Source organism: Bidens hawaiensis, unplaced genomic scaffold (assembly GCF_021521415.1).
Source record: "Bidens hawaiensis isolate Kalapana, Puna unplaced genomic scaffold, B.hawaiensis_p1.1 tig00016829_1, whole genome shotgun sequence".
Lineage (NCBI taxonomy): Eukaryota > Viridiplantae > Streptophyta > Magnoliopsida > Asterales > Asteraceae > Bidens > Bidens hawaiensis.
Genome location: NW_027492551.1, coordinates 378544 through 392251, shown reverse-complemented (window position 1 = coordinate 392251; position 13708 = coordinate 378544). Strand labels below are relative to the sequence as shown.

General features: G+C 36.9%; 2 pseudogenes across 2 annotated transcripts; both read left to right on the top strand.

Moving 5' to 3' along the window:
- The first annotated feature begins 288 nt into the window (after window positions 1-288).
- On the top strand, window positions 289-3352 carry LOC143552241 (uncharacterized; annotated as a pseudogene). The gene is made up of 2 exons (XR_013138615.1): window positions 289-2952; window positions 3019-3352. The product of XR_013138615.1 is annotated as an uncharacterized LOC143552241 (transcript).
- Window positions 3353-8938: 5586 nt separating this feature from the next.
- Window positions 8939-12303, top strand: LOC143552240 (uncharacterized; annotated as a pseudogene). The gene is made up of 2 exons (XR_013138614.1): window positions 8939-11833; window positions 11900-12303. The product of XR_013138614.1 is annotated as an uncharacterized LOC143552240 (transcript).
- Window positions 12304-13708: the final 1405 nt, after the last annotated feature.

The following is a 13708-nucleotide window of genomic DNA, read 5'->3' as shown; positions in this document are numbered from 1 at the left end:
ATCTACAACTTGGGGTGACATTAACAATTGGTCAACACAGAGAGTCATCATGATAAAGTGATAGGTCATCAGGGTGTCACCGTGTAATATTATTTTCTATAAGTAACATTAATCATACCCTGTGGCTGTTAGTAATTAAGAAAGTCTTGAGTTCTACAAACTTATTCCACAACTCTTTGCATCTCATACCATTTCATAACCTCTTCTTTCAAATGAGAGGGTCTTTCATGTCTCTCTCACTTGCAATTGTATTATTATTATTATTATTATTATTATTATTATTATTATTATTATTATCTTGTTATAATCTTGTGTGTGTCCCTTCACTTGCAACCGCTACACCAACAACAGTTGCATCTGCTCTTCTGAAATGGAAATCCAGCCTTGATATAACAAAGCCAGTCAGTTCTTTCATCATGGGTCGGAAGCAACCCGTGTCATAACAATTGGACGGGAATCGGTTGCAGTAACGGTAAAAGCGTTGTAACAAGTATCACAATTAAATCTCTAAGCTTAACAGGTACACTTGATGATCTTGATATGTCTTCATTACGAAATCTTGAAAGTTTAGATATTTCATATAACTTGCTTCATGGCCACATTTCTTCCAGCATAGGGAACATGACTAATCTCAGATATTTACACCTGGAATCTAATAACTTCTCAGGAATGATTCCATCAGAGATAGGAATGCTAAGTTCTTTAACTAATTTTTCTTTGGCGGCTAACAGTCTTACTGGTCTTATCCCATATAGCATAGGTAACCTCAGTAAAATGGTTTATCTTGACTTAGGTTTCAATAAACTTGAGGGGCCCATCCCTCCACAAATTGGGACAGTGAGTTTGCTCCAAAATATTAACTTGTCTGCTAATCATCTTACTGGAGTCATTCCTTCCTCAATAGGAAATTTAACCTCTCTCTGGTACCTTTATCTGTATTATAATCAACTTTCTGGGTCCATTCCATCCGAACTTGCTCGGGCTCAGGATCTCAAAGATCTTGTGATTGACAGAAACCATATCACAGGTACCATTCCAATTACATTCGGAAATTTCAGTAGGATAGAAATGATGACCTTAAGTGAGAACCTCATATCGGGGTCAATACCAAAGTCTTTTGCAAATTACACTCAGCTTACATATTTTCACTTAGGTGAGAACAATTTTAGTGGTTTCATACCATGTGAATTTGAAAGAGAACATCCCTTGCTCAATTTAGCTTGCACATGAATAATTTTGATGGTCTCATTCCTCAGGATATGAATCTAACTAAGTTGGAAATACTATCTATATCTAAAAATATGTTCTCTGGTCCTTTACCAGACAATATATGTGTTTCCGGGTTACTTGTAGCTTTCACTGTGAGCGGCAATCTCTTCTCAGGCCATGTACCAAAGAGCTTGAAAAACTGTAGAAGCTTAGTCAGAGTTCGGCTTGAAAATAACCAACTCACTGGAGACGTCTCTCAAGATTTTGGGATATACCCTGAGTTAATTTATATGGATTTGAGTTACAATAAGTTCTATGGTGAGGTGTCTAGCAAGTGGGGGTCATGTCCTAATTTAACTAGCTTAAAGATATCCAACAATAACTTGTCTGGAAAAATACCTTCAGAGCTCGGAGGAGCAACAAGATTAGTCCAGCTTAATCTTTCATCAAATCACTTGGTTGGTGACATCCCAAAGAGCTTTAAAAGATTAAGCTCACTGGTTAACTTGTACTTGGATGGTAATAAGCTGTCAGGTATAATTCCTTCAGAGTTGGGTTATTTGAACAACTTAGAAGAACTAAACTTAGCACAAAATTCCCTTAACGGCCCAATCAATGAAAATATAGGAGAATGCTTTAAGTTAAGGATCCTGAATTTAAGCAGTAATAAACTTGAGGGATCTATTCCTGTACAAATTTCCAAGCTCGAAAAGTTAGAAACCCTTGATCTTAGTAAAAATACTTTGACTGGGTGGATACCGCAACAGCTTAGGCGTTTGATGGTTGTAGAAACGTTGAACCTCTCTCACAATAACCTCACAGGATCTATTCCTTCAAGTTTCACTGAAATGTTAAGTTTAACCACAGTCGATGTATCCTTTAATCAGCTAGAGGGCCCACTTCCAAATATGCGAGTTTTCGAAGATGCTCCAATCGAAGCACTTGAACATAACAAGGGGTTATGCGGAAATCACACAAGATTAGATTGTGACATCCAACTAAGGAATCAAGGTAAAAAAATGAAGGTTTTAACTGTGGTTCTGATCATACTTCCTACATAGGGATTCTTGTTGCTCGTGTTTTTTATTGTCGTCATATTGTGCTATATACGTAAAAGATACCTTAATGTAACCATAAGGCCACAAGAGACACGAGCAAAGCCTTTTACCATTTGGAGCTACGATGGGAAAATGGTGTATGAGAGAATCATTGAGGCCTTGGAGGACTTCGACTCGAAGTATGTTGTTGGTGTTGGTGGATACGGAACTGTTTATAAAGCGGAAATGTTAGCTGAAGTTTTTGCGGTGAAAAAAATTCACGCACCAGAAGATGGTGAGGTGCAAAATCTCAAGAGTTTTGAAAATGAGATCCGAGCGTTGACAGAGATACGCCATAAAAACATCGTCAAACTCTACGGATTTTGTTCACATTCACGCCACTCGTTTTTGGTGTATGAGTTCTTGGCAGGAGGGAGCTTAAGAAACATACTGAATGACATGGAACTAGCTGTTGAATTTGATTGGAAAAAAAGGGTGATGGCTATTAAAAGTATTGCGAAGGCCTTATCCTATATGCACCATGATTGTTCACAACCAATCATCCATAGGGACTTAACAAGCAACAATGTAATATTCGATTCCGATTGGGTTGCTCATGTGTCTGATTTTGGCACCGCTAGGCTTTTAAAGCCTGACTCGTCCAACTGGACTTCTTTTGCTGGAACATTTGGTTACCTCGCTCCAGGTATAAATCAACATTTCAACTACTAATAGTATACGCATGATGTTGACGTGAGATTTTGTTTCGCAGAGCTTGCATACACGATGGAAGTGAATGAGAAGTGTGATGTTTACAGCTTCGGGGTGGTAACACTAGAAGTTATAATGGGTAAGCATCCAGGAGATCTCCTCACATTGTTAGAAGACACACAAGGCATACCTCATACTGAATTTTTGGACACACGCCTTCCTCCACCCGCGCAACCAGTTGCTGAGCAAGTGAATTTACTTGTCGAGGTTGCATTATCATGCGTGCATAAGAGCCCTCACTCTAGGCCGTCAATGATGAATATTACTCTTAACCTCTCTAATGAGAGGCGTGCAGCCGTGAGAAACATGATGTCCCTCTGAACCTCGGAGAGGAACCTTTGCTTCAAATCTTAATATCATAATATGTTTGTTTTCATTTCATAAATAAAAACTTGCATTCTTTGTTGTTATATTCTATGTATTTATTTTTACTGTATGAACTTATTTTATGTACATTCAGTGGTTGTTGATAACTATAACTACATCACAAGAACTTTTCATAGTACAATATTTAATGAAACTACTACCTTAAGTATAAATATAATATGTACATTCTCTGTCAGTTTACCATGTTTGTATTTAGTAATTTGCTGTTAAAGGGAGAACAAAAGAAAGCACAACTATAAGTATAAATATAATATGAACAAAAGACAAAGTAGTTAGTCCAATTTTCTTATTAAAACTTGATTTTAAAGAAGAAAACAACCAACAAGACCTAGTGTTGAATAGATATGTGCAGCAAAGCTAATTGAAAACAATCAAACCGTAGTTCTACCGGAGCAAACTAAGAAGCCATATACATAAATTATGTAATAAATAATATTAATTTAACGTCCAGAGGTTGCTTCTCTGTTTCCTTGTGCGCGGGCTACCTCCTAAGAGGAAACCATCAAGAACTCTCCATCAAATCGCCGACTATGATCAAAAAGGCTTGAAGCCGTCTTACGGTTGCAGCCAAGTAGTTTGATTTGAAGCCCAATAACTGTTTAAACAAATTAATTCATGGTTCATGACATTGGAGCACATAAAAACCGGTACGGTAACTGAACACAAAAAAACCGGTTATTGTAAAAACCATGTAATCTTACCCAATCCAGTACCAGGTATGACCACTATAAAGTGGCTTTTTAGCCGTTTGGAGCTTGAAACTATTTGAATCTTACGTGCGAACGGATTTTGCACTTGGTAAACGTTCGAGACGGGTGTGGTAAATCAAACGACCGAACATAAATAATATAAAGATAAATAAAGGAACGATCTCGTTGTCGGTTAAAGATTGATACATTAACCAAGAACCGACCCCACCCAAGGTGAGCTCGAGCTCCCCTTGGGTGGGTGATTTACACATTAGAAAACACACACATACAAAGATAATAAACAACATTTTATAGTCTAACAACATTCTAGAAGTTTTCCCGTTGAAGTTTAAATACGTGTCGAAGCTCTTGTCTCGGATCCGGAATTCTCGACCTCATTAATTATTAACTTGACCGTAAATATATAACTGGTTTCGTACTTTGATATCGCAAGTCACATTTTTGCCTTACAACCACCCCCCTTGACCTATGATATCAAAACATTGTCAAACCATGTCTCGCATTTTCGCCCGATAAACCGAAGCCTCTTCGATCACCGCCTCGAGGTATGACCCACATAATTCATTCATGAAGACGTTCTCGCTTCTTTATCCATCTCGGATTTTCAAGAAATATAGGTTAAGAAGGGCTCGGAGAAATACAAGGGACAACGATCAAATGACAAAGCTTATTATTTCCTTTTTAAGCGTCTTAAAAAATATAGAAATAATACGCTTTGAACACGGTCCAACAATGACGAAAACCATATCAATTTTGACTTTCTTCAGTTTGGTCAACCCCGAACATCATCAACAAAAAATAATCAACCATCTTTAGCCAAAAATTAACTTACATACATCTGGCACCAAAGAGATAATCTTAGTAGCCCAAATAGGAAAACAATGAGCTAGTTCATTATTAGCTTCAGCCCACAACTGTTATAAATATAGTCCACAACATATTCAGCCCATATACAACACCATATACAACACTCCCAAATTTCCACATCCATATAAGCCCATATCCTTTAAATGATTTTGATTAGGGCACACAAAAAATAAGGGGGTGTTAGGGATTCCTTATTTTACCTTCTTATAACTCTTCATTAAGTTAATAAGTTACAACATTGTAACTTATGAAACTTTTTCTCTCACAATATAAGCAATCCCAAACACCTTATTATTTCTCAAAAAGTTTATAAGTTATAAATTGGTAAAAATAAGCAATCCCAAAACCCCCCCTAAAACAAACCAGGAGATGGAAGCAATTAAGACGCACCCGCCAACCACTCTATCGGTGACCAGCGCCTGAAAATCGGATTCCGATCACCCCATCCGCCACCATTTCAAACACCGTCGCCGCCATCTTTTTCACTCCACCTCCGGCCACTCCATCTACCTCCACCATCAACCCAGCCACGGACCACCAGATGTGACACCGGTGGCGGCCGGCCATCTCAGCTCTAGGTTTATAAACTTCTTGGTAAACACTCCATCGCCGCCAATCTCCACCACGGCTGTCGGTTCTGGCCAGAAAATTGTTTACCACCGTAATCATTCAAAAACCATCACCGATAATGGACCAAGATGGATTTGCATTTCGTGTTTAGCCACCATCGCCACTAGATTCATTGCTGGAAAGGCGGGTCATGTCGGACCCTAGACGATGTCAGCCATTCGTGCTGAAAAACGGGCTCCAGTTGCAACCAAACACCATTAACACTATATATTTTCACATGCTGCTTCAACCACCCTTCCATCGATGTACTTAACCACCAGCAGAACCACAATCATCGTACACTAGTGCCCGGAAAACTTTCTTTAAATGAGGTTGAGAATCCAGATCTGCGAACAAGACGAACTTCAAACACCTTTATTTTCTCAAATCTTCAAACTTCATTTCCAAACTTCCAACTTTATTTTCAAAACTTCAACGGAATTAACGGCTCGGTTCGGGTAATAGCGGAAATAAAACCCGAATATCAAGAACAAAGTTGAATCAGTTGATTCGACCCGCTCTGATACCACTTGTAGGCCCCAAACGACCGGATCTTACGCGCAAACGGATTTTTCACTTGATAAATGTTCGAGACGGGTGTGGTAAATCAAACGACCAGGCATACATAATATAAAGATAAAATAAAGGAATGATCTTGTTGTCGGTTAAAGATTGATACATTAAGCAAGAACCGACCCCGCCTAAGGTGAGCTCCTCTTGGGTGAGTGATTTACACCTTCAAAAACACACACATACAAATATGATAAACAACATATTTATAGCCTAACAACATTCTAGAAGTTTTCCCATTTAAACACTTGTCGAAGATCTCGTTTCGGATCCGGAATTCTCGACCTCACTAAATATTAACTTGAACGTAAATATATAACAGGTTTCGTACTTTGATATCGCAAATCACATTTTTGGCCTTAAAGGGAACACGTTATTAACTCCTAAAGTAGAAGATGGTGATGCAAACACATTATTTTATAAAACTAGAAGAAGATGGTTAACTTTTACTTCTTTAATTTTACGCTTTTGTCAAAAGGTTACCGAAATACTATTTTTTTTAACTATGAACTTTTATAAAGGCAAAACACCAATTGAACAACACAAGACCAAACACACACAAAAAAAAAACAAAGGAAAAAAAAACTTTTTTGTGTTTTTTGGTGTTGTGTTGTTATCCGACTTATGGAGGCAGGGGTGTGGTTGGGTGTTTCGCTGTTGATTTGTTTATAAAAGTTCATAGTTCAAAAACATAAACAAAAGCACAACAACGTAACATTAAAGCATAATATTACATTGAAATTGAAAGCGTAATTTATTAAAGGGGAACAAATCGATTTTAGTAAACCGAAATTATTAAAGTGGACCAAAGCGTAATTTATTAACCACAAAATTAGCTCATAAAATTGCAGTGGACCAAATTAGGGGTGTTTTCTGGTTAATATTTTAGGCTTTAGGTCAGGTTTGGGTTTTTGAACAGGAAAATGACCCGATAACCGGCCCATACAAATTCAGGTTGGTAGGGTTCTGGATGTTCGGTTTTCGGGCTGTATGGCATTCGGGTTTAGATGTAAAAAGGGAAAAAATTCACAAAATATCATCATGTTACTAAATAAATATCATAAAAATTCAATCATCATATTATGACAATGTTCAAAAGTCCCGAACTAACTAATATTTTAAATACCAAAGACTTCAAATCAAAACACATCTATAAAGAATGATAAGGCAATAAATGTTCGGATTGTTTGGGTCGGGTTGTTGAGAGAAAAAAAAGATCATGTAACCAACCCATATAAGTATATGTTCGGGTTGGTCGGGTTAGTGTTTTTAGGGTATTCTCTAACTCAGGTTCAAATGTTTTGGTATTTGGGTACGGTTAAAAAAACACACCCCTAGACAAAATGGATTAGCAACAATTCACATGGAATTATTTTGCAGCAAAACTAAACTGATTTCCATTCAAGTAAATCGAAAATTATTTTTTGATAAGGACTACGAGGAAGTCAATTTTGATAAAAACGTAATTTGAATCAGTAACACTTTAAAATTACTCCATACGGTTGTGAGAATCAAAGCGTGATTTCAGTTTTCGGATCAAGTTAGTCAATGATTTAATGAAATAATTGAACCACAAATTTGATCCATGTCGTCACAAAATCATTCAATAAGGCCATGGGGTATACATTCAAGCTTCTTAACTCCATGTAGGTACCATGTCACCTACTTTACCTCATTTCACTCCATCTCACCTTGAACAAATTGTTTAACCCTCATTTACCTGTTTTTATTTAATGTAAAATTGATTCTTAAATTATTGTGGTTGTGTGTGTAGATGATTTCAAAGCCCATTAATACTTTAACGTGCCCACCTTGCATTTAACGCCTCTTAACCCATGATGGTAGTGGTATGTCACTCGTTAATCTGGTCAACTCAGCTTTAACGCCCTGAACGCTAAGGTATACCTCTGGGCCTAATCATTCTGGACATCAAAGTGTGATCTCAAAACAAAATTTGAACAAAGTGTGATTTTTTAATTAAAGCGTGATTTCAATTTAAGCACGATTTCAATCAAACAGACTATTAATGAATAAAAAAACTTTTAAGAAACCTTTTACAACTTGATGTTTTAATTTGTTACCGCCTAAATTATATTATATAATAAAATAGTAATCTTATATCAACCTAATACAAAAGAATAGTAATACACCAATACTATATTAACCAGCTCCAAGTGCAACTTGTTTGAGCATCTACAGAGAACTTTAACTTTTGACTTTTTCATCAAATTTTTTAGATTTATCGGTTAGATCATATTCATACGTATGTTCCAGTATTTTAATTTCATATAATAGTCAGAATAGATTTATGGTAGTTTTATTAATATGTATTATGCATGCTAGCCAATAAATCATGCTTATTTTTAAAACTTTTGATTACCTTTAAATCTAAACAAGGAAAGGTCAACCTTCACTAGAAAGTTAAAAGTTGACTAAAAAAGTCAACAATCCCCAGAAAACCCCGTTTCGACCCATAATCAGTCAAACTTTACCCATGAGTCAAATATAAACAAGCCAACAAACCGGCTAAACAAACCGTTATCCGATCCAATGAACACCCCTATTGGCATCTACAACTTTGGGGTGTAATTGACAACAAGTCAATATAAAGGGTTATCATGATGAAGTGATAGGTTATTAGGGGCCAATGTGTAATTTAATTTTCTATAGGTAACATGCATTCTTGGTTAGTAAAGCAAGCCTTTTGTGTTTTGCAAATCTCATCTCTTTGTTTCTGTCTTTCATGTATCTTAAAGATGGATCTTTTGCTTCCTTAAGATGAGAGGTATACCATTTGGTAACCTTCTAATTATACGATCTTTCATGTCCCTCGCCATGGCGGTAATATTATTATTATTATTATTATTATTATTATTATTCTCTTGTTATCATCTTTTGCGTGTTCCTACACTTGCAACTGCTACACCGACAATTGTAGCGTCTGCTCTTATAAAATGGAAAGCCAGCCTTGATAAACAAAGCCAATCAGCTCTCTCATCATGGGTTGGAAGCAACCCTTGCCTAAGTAATTGGACTGGAATCGGTTGCAGTAACGGTACAGAAAGTGATGTAATAACCATCAGAGTTCAGTATGTAAAGTTAACAGGTACACTTGATAATCTTGATACATGGCCACTACGGAATGTTGAAACTTTTGATCTTTCATTTAACTCGCTCTATGGTTCCATTCCTTCCAGCATTGGTAACATGTCCAATCTAAGATGTTTAGCCCTGGCTTCGAATAACCTCTCAGGGAAAATTCCGTCCGACATAGGAATGCTAAGATCTTTGGGTGTGCTTTGGTTAGGTAATAACAGTCTTACTGGTCATATTCCATATAGCATAGGTAACCTCACAAATCTAACGGAACTTTATTTGTTCAATAACAGTCTTACCGGTCATATCCCATATAGCATAGGTAACCTCAGAAACTTAGCTAGACTTCATTTGTTTAGTAACCGCCTTACTGGTCAAATCCCAAATAACATAGGTAACCTCAAAAAACTATTTATTCTTGAATCATATGACAATCAACTTGAAGGACCCATCCCTCCAGAAATTGGGACCTTGAGTTTGGTCCAAAACATAGACTTTTCTTATAATAATCTTACCGGAGTCATTCCTTCTTCGATAGGAAATTTAACTCATCTGTATTTCCTTTATCTATTTCATAATCAACTTTCTGGGTCCATTCCGTCCGCACTTGCTGGGGCTTGGAATCTCATAGATCTTCAGATTGGCATGAACCAAATTAGCGGTAACCGCTACCTTCCAAAATTTCAGTAGGCTAGGAACAATGTTACTTGATAACTTCATATCTGGGACGATTCCGAATTATTTAGTGAATTACACTCAGCTTAGAGTGTTGCATCTTGGTAATAACAACTTCAGTGGCTCCATACCTCATGAATTAGGCATGAGAACACCCCTTTCTCAGCTGTATTTGTTCATGAATAATCTTGTAGGTTTCATTCCTCAAGATATGAATCTAACTAAGATAGAAATGTTCCAACTGAATGACAACATGCTCTCTGGTCCTTTACCAAACGACGTCTGTATCTCCGGTTTACTTTCATATTTCTCAATAAGCCACAATCTCTTCTCCGGCCATGTACCAAAGAGCTTGAAAAACAGTAGCAGCTTATTTAGAGTACGGCTTGAAAATAACCAACTGACCGGAAACATCTCTCAAGATTTTGGGATATATCCAGAGTTGGATTATATGGATTTGAGTTACAATAGGTTCTACGGTGAGGTGTCTAGCAAAGGGATCCTGTCCTAAATTAACTAACTTAAAGATATCCAACAACAACTTGTCTGGAAAAATACCTTCAAAGCTAGGAGGAGCAACAAGATTAGTCCGACTTCATCTTTCATCAAATCACTTGGTTGGTGAAATCCCAGCCAGCTTGGATAGATTAAGCTCCCTAGCGAACTTGTACTTAGATGCCAATAGGCTATCAGGTACAATTCCTTTAGAGTTGGGTAATTTGAACAACTTAGAAGAACTGAACTTAGCACAAAATTCACTTATGGGGCCTATCAATGAAATTTTAGGAGAATGCTTAAAATTAAGGGTCCTGAACTTAAGCGATAATAAACTTGAGGGAGCTATTCCCATACAAATTTCCAAGTTGGAGAAGTTAGAATCCCTTGATCTAAGTAGAAATAATTTGACACGGACAATACCGCCACAGCTTGGAGGTTTGAAGGTTGTACAAATGTTGAACCTCTCTCACAATAACCTCACAGGCTCTATTCCTTCAAGTTTCACGGAAATGTTAAGTTTAACCACAGTTGATGTATCTTTCAATCAACTTGAGGGCCCACTTCCAAAGATGAGAGCATTTGAAGATGCTCCAGTGGAGGCACTTGGACACAACAAGGGGTTATGCAGAAATAACACAGGGTTAGTCTGTCCCATCCAACCAAGCAACCAAGGTAATAAAAAGAAGGTTACGATTGTGGTTCTGATCGTACTTCCTACATTGGGATTCTTATTGCTTGTGCTTATTATTGTCATCATGTTCTGCTATCTCCGTAAAAGAAACCCGAATGTAGCCATTAGGCCACCAGAGACACATGCGAAACCTTTTATCATTTGGAGCTATGATGGGAAAATGGTCTATGAGAGAATCATTGAGGCCTTGGAGGACTTTGACTCGAAGTATGTTGTGGGGGTTGGTGGATATGGAACTGTTTATAAAGCAGAAATGTCATCTGAACTTTTTGCGGTGAAAAAACTTCACGCACCAGAAGATGGTGAGGTGCAAAATCTCAAGAGTTTCGAAAAAGAGATCCGGGCATTGTCAGAAATACGCCATCAAAACATCGTAAAACTCTACGGATTTTGTTCACACTCACGCCACTCGTTTTTGGTGTATGAGTTCTTGGCAGGAGGGAGCTTAAGAAACATACTGAATGACATGGAACAGGCTGTTGAATTTGATTGGAAAAAAAGGGTGATGGCTGTTAAAAGTATTGCGAAGGCGTTATCCTATATGCACCATGATTGTTCACAGCCAATCATCCATAGGGACTTAACAAGCAACAATGTAATATTCGATTCCGATTGGGTTGCTCATGTGTCTGATTTTGGCACCACTAGGCTTTTAAAGCCTGACTCGTCCAACTGGACTTCTTTTGCTGGAACATTTGGTTACCTCGCTCCAGGTATAAATCAACATTTCAACTACTAATAGTATACGCATGATGTTGACGTGAGATTTTGTTTCGCAGAGCTTGCATACACGATGGAAGTGAATGAGAAGTGTGATGTTTACAGCTTCGGGGTGGTAACACTAGAAGTTATAATGGGTAAGCATCCAGGAGATCTCCTCACATTGTTAGAAGACACACAAGGCATACCTCATACTGAATTTTTGGACACACGCCTTCCTCCACCCGCGCAACCAGTTGCTGAGCAAGTGAATTTACTTGTCGAGGTTGCATTATCATGCGTGCATAAGAGCCCTCACTCTAGGCCGTCAATGATGAATATATTTCTTAACCTCTCTAATGAGAGGCGCGCAACGAAAAGAAACATGTTTTCCGTGTGAACCTTGGAGAGGAATTTTTGCTTCAAATCTTAATATCATAATATGTTTGTTTTCATTTCATAAATTAACTTGCATTCTTTGTTGTTATATTCATGTATTTATTTTTACTGTATGAACTTATTTTATGTACATTCAGTGGTTGTTGATAACTATAACTACGTCACAAGAACTTTTCATTGTACAATATTTTAAGGTACTACAACCATAAGTATAAAGGGTTTGGATCAAATACAAATTAAGTTAACCTGCTAACTACGAGAATCAAGTAGTATTATTATATATACAACATAGTTTAATTATAATATAGTGTAATTACATAATTAAATTACTTGAATATATAATTACAATACTTGATTATCACAATTAGTACGTTAATTTAATTTGTGCGTTAACTTTCCTCAAGTATAAATATATTATTTTACCATGTACATTTTTAGTTTGCTATTTAGAGAAGGGGGGGGAGGCATAATTATAAGTATAAATATATTATGAACGAAAAACAAAGTAGTTAACCCATTGTTCTTATTGAGACTTGATTGTAGAGAAGAATTCAAGACCTGGCTAGTTGAAACCAAGTGTCAAATGTCGATTTTGAGATTTTAAAGAGGGTTTGTTTAACAATTAACATAATCAAACAATAGTTAATGGTCACAATTTATACGAATTCAAGTGTTGAATGCAAATACGTGCATCAAAGTTAAACGGAAAACAATCAAATTGTTGTCCTGATTGTGAGCACCGGAGAAAACTAAGCCGCCATATACATGAATAAAACAAATAATATCCATTAAACGTTCAGCGGTTGCTTCTCTGATTCCTTGTGCGGTGGCTACCTCCTAAGAGGGAACCACCTCTCTGCCGTCAAAAGCGGCCCGAGCCAATTCAGACATGGAGAGTCAAAAAGAAATTAACACAGGTTCTATAGTGTTGTTACCCTGAGTACTAATATGATACCTAATGCCCAATTATTTTGCATTTTGAGTTCTTCTGTGGAAATAAATATTCCGGTTACGTTTTCTATTTCTGACTATCAGTTGATATGTCGGTTACTTTCACTAGACTTTACGTTTCGGTTACCATTATAGCCTATAGATGAAGGCCTGGTTGTAATGTTTGAAGATTATTGTTGATATTATAATAAACTTTCTTTCCATTTGAGGTTTATATAAACATACTTTTTGTTAATGTTTTTGGCGTCGGGGTATCAGTAGCGGTCTCTCTATCCCCTTTGATAAATGAAATACACATAACCCGTCAATAACTCTGCTATGATCAGTGAGATTTTACTAGATATTTTCGTTTGTTTACAAACGTTACTAGAACGTATCTGGTCTTTTTCGTTTCCATCCTAGCTAGCTCAATTTTCGTTACCTATAAGTAGCCTTTTTCCAAAAAAAACAACAATAAATTATATTCTTTACATCAAACCAGATGAAAAATAACAACAAAGTACAACGAAACTGCAGCATAACACATTTTTATGAAAATC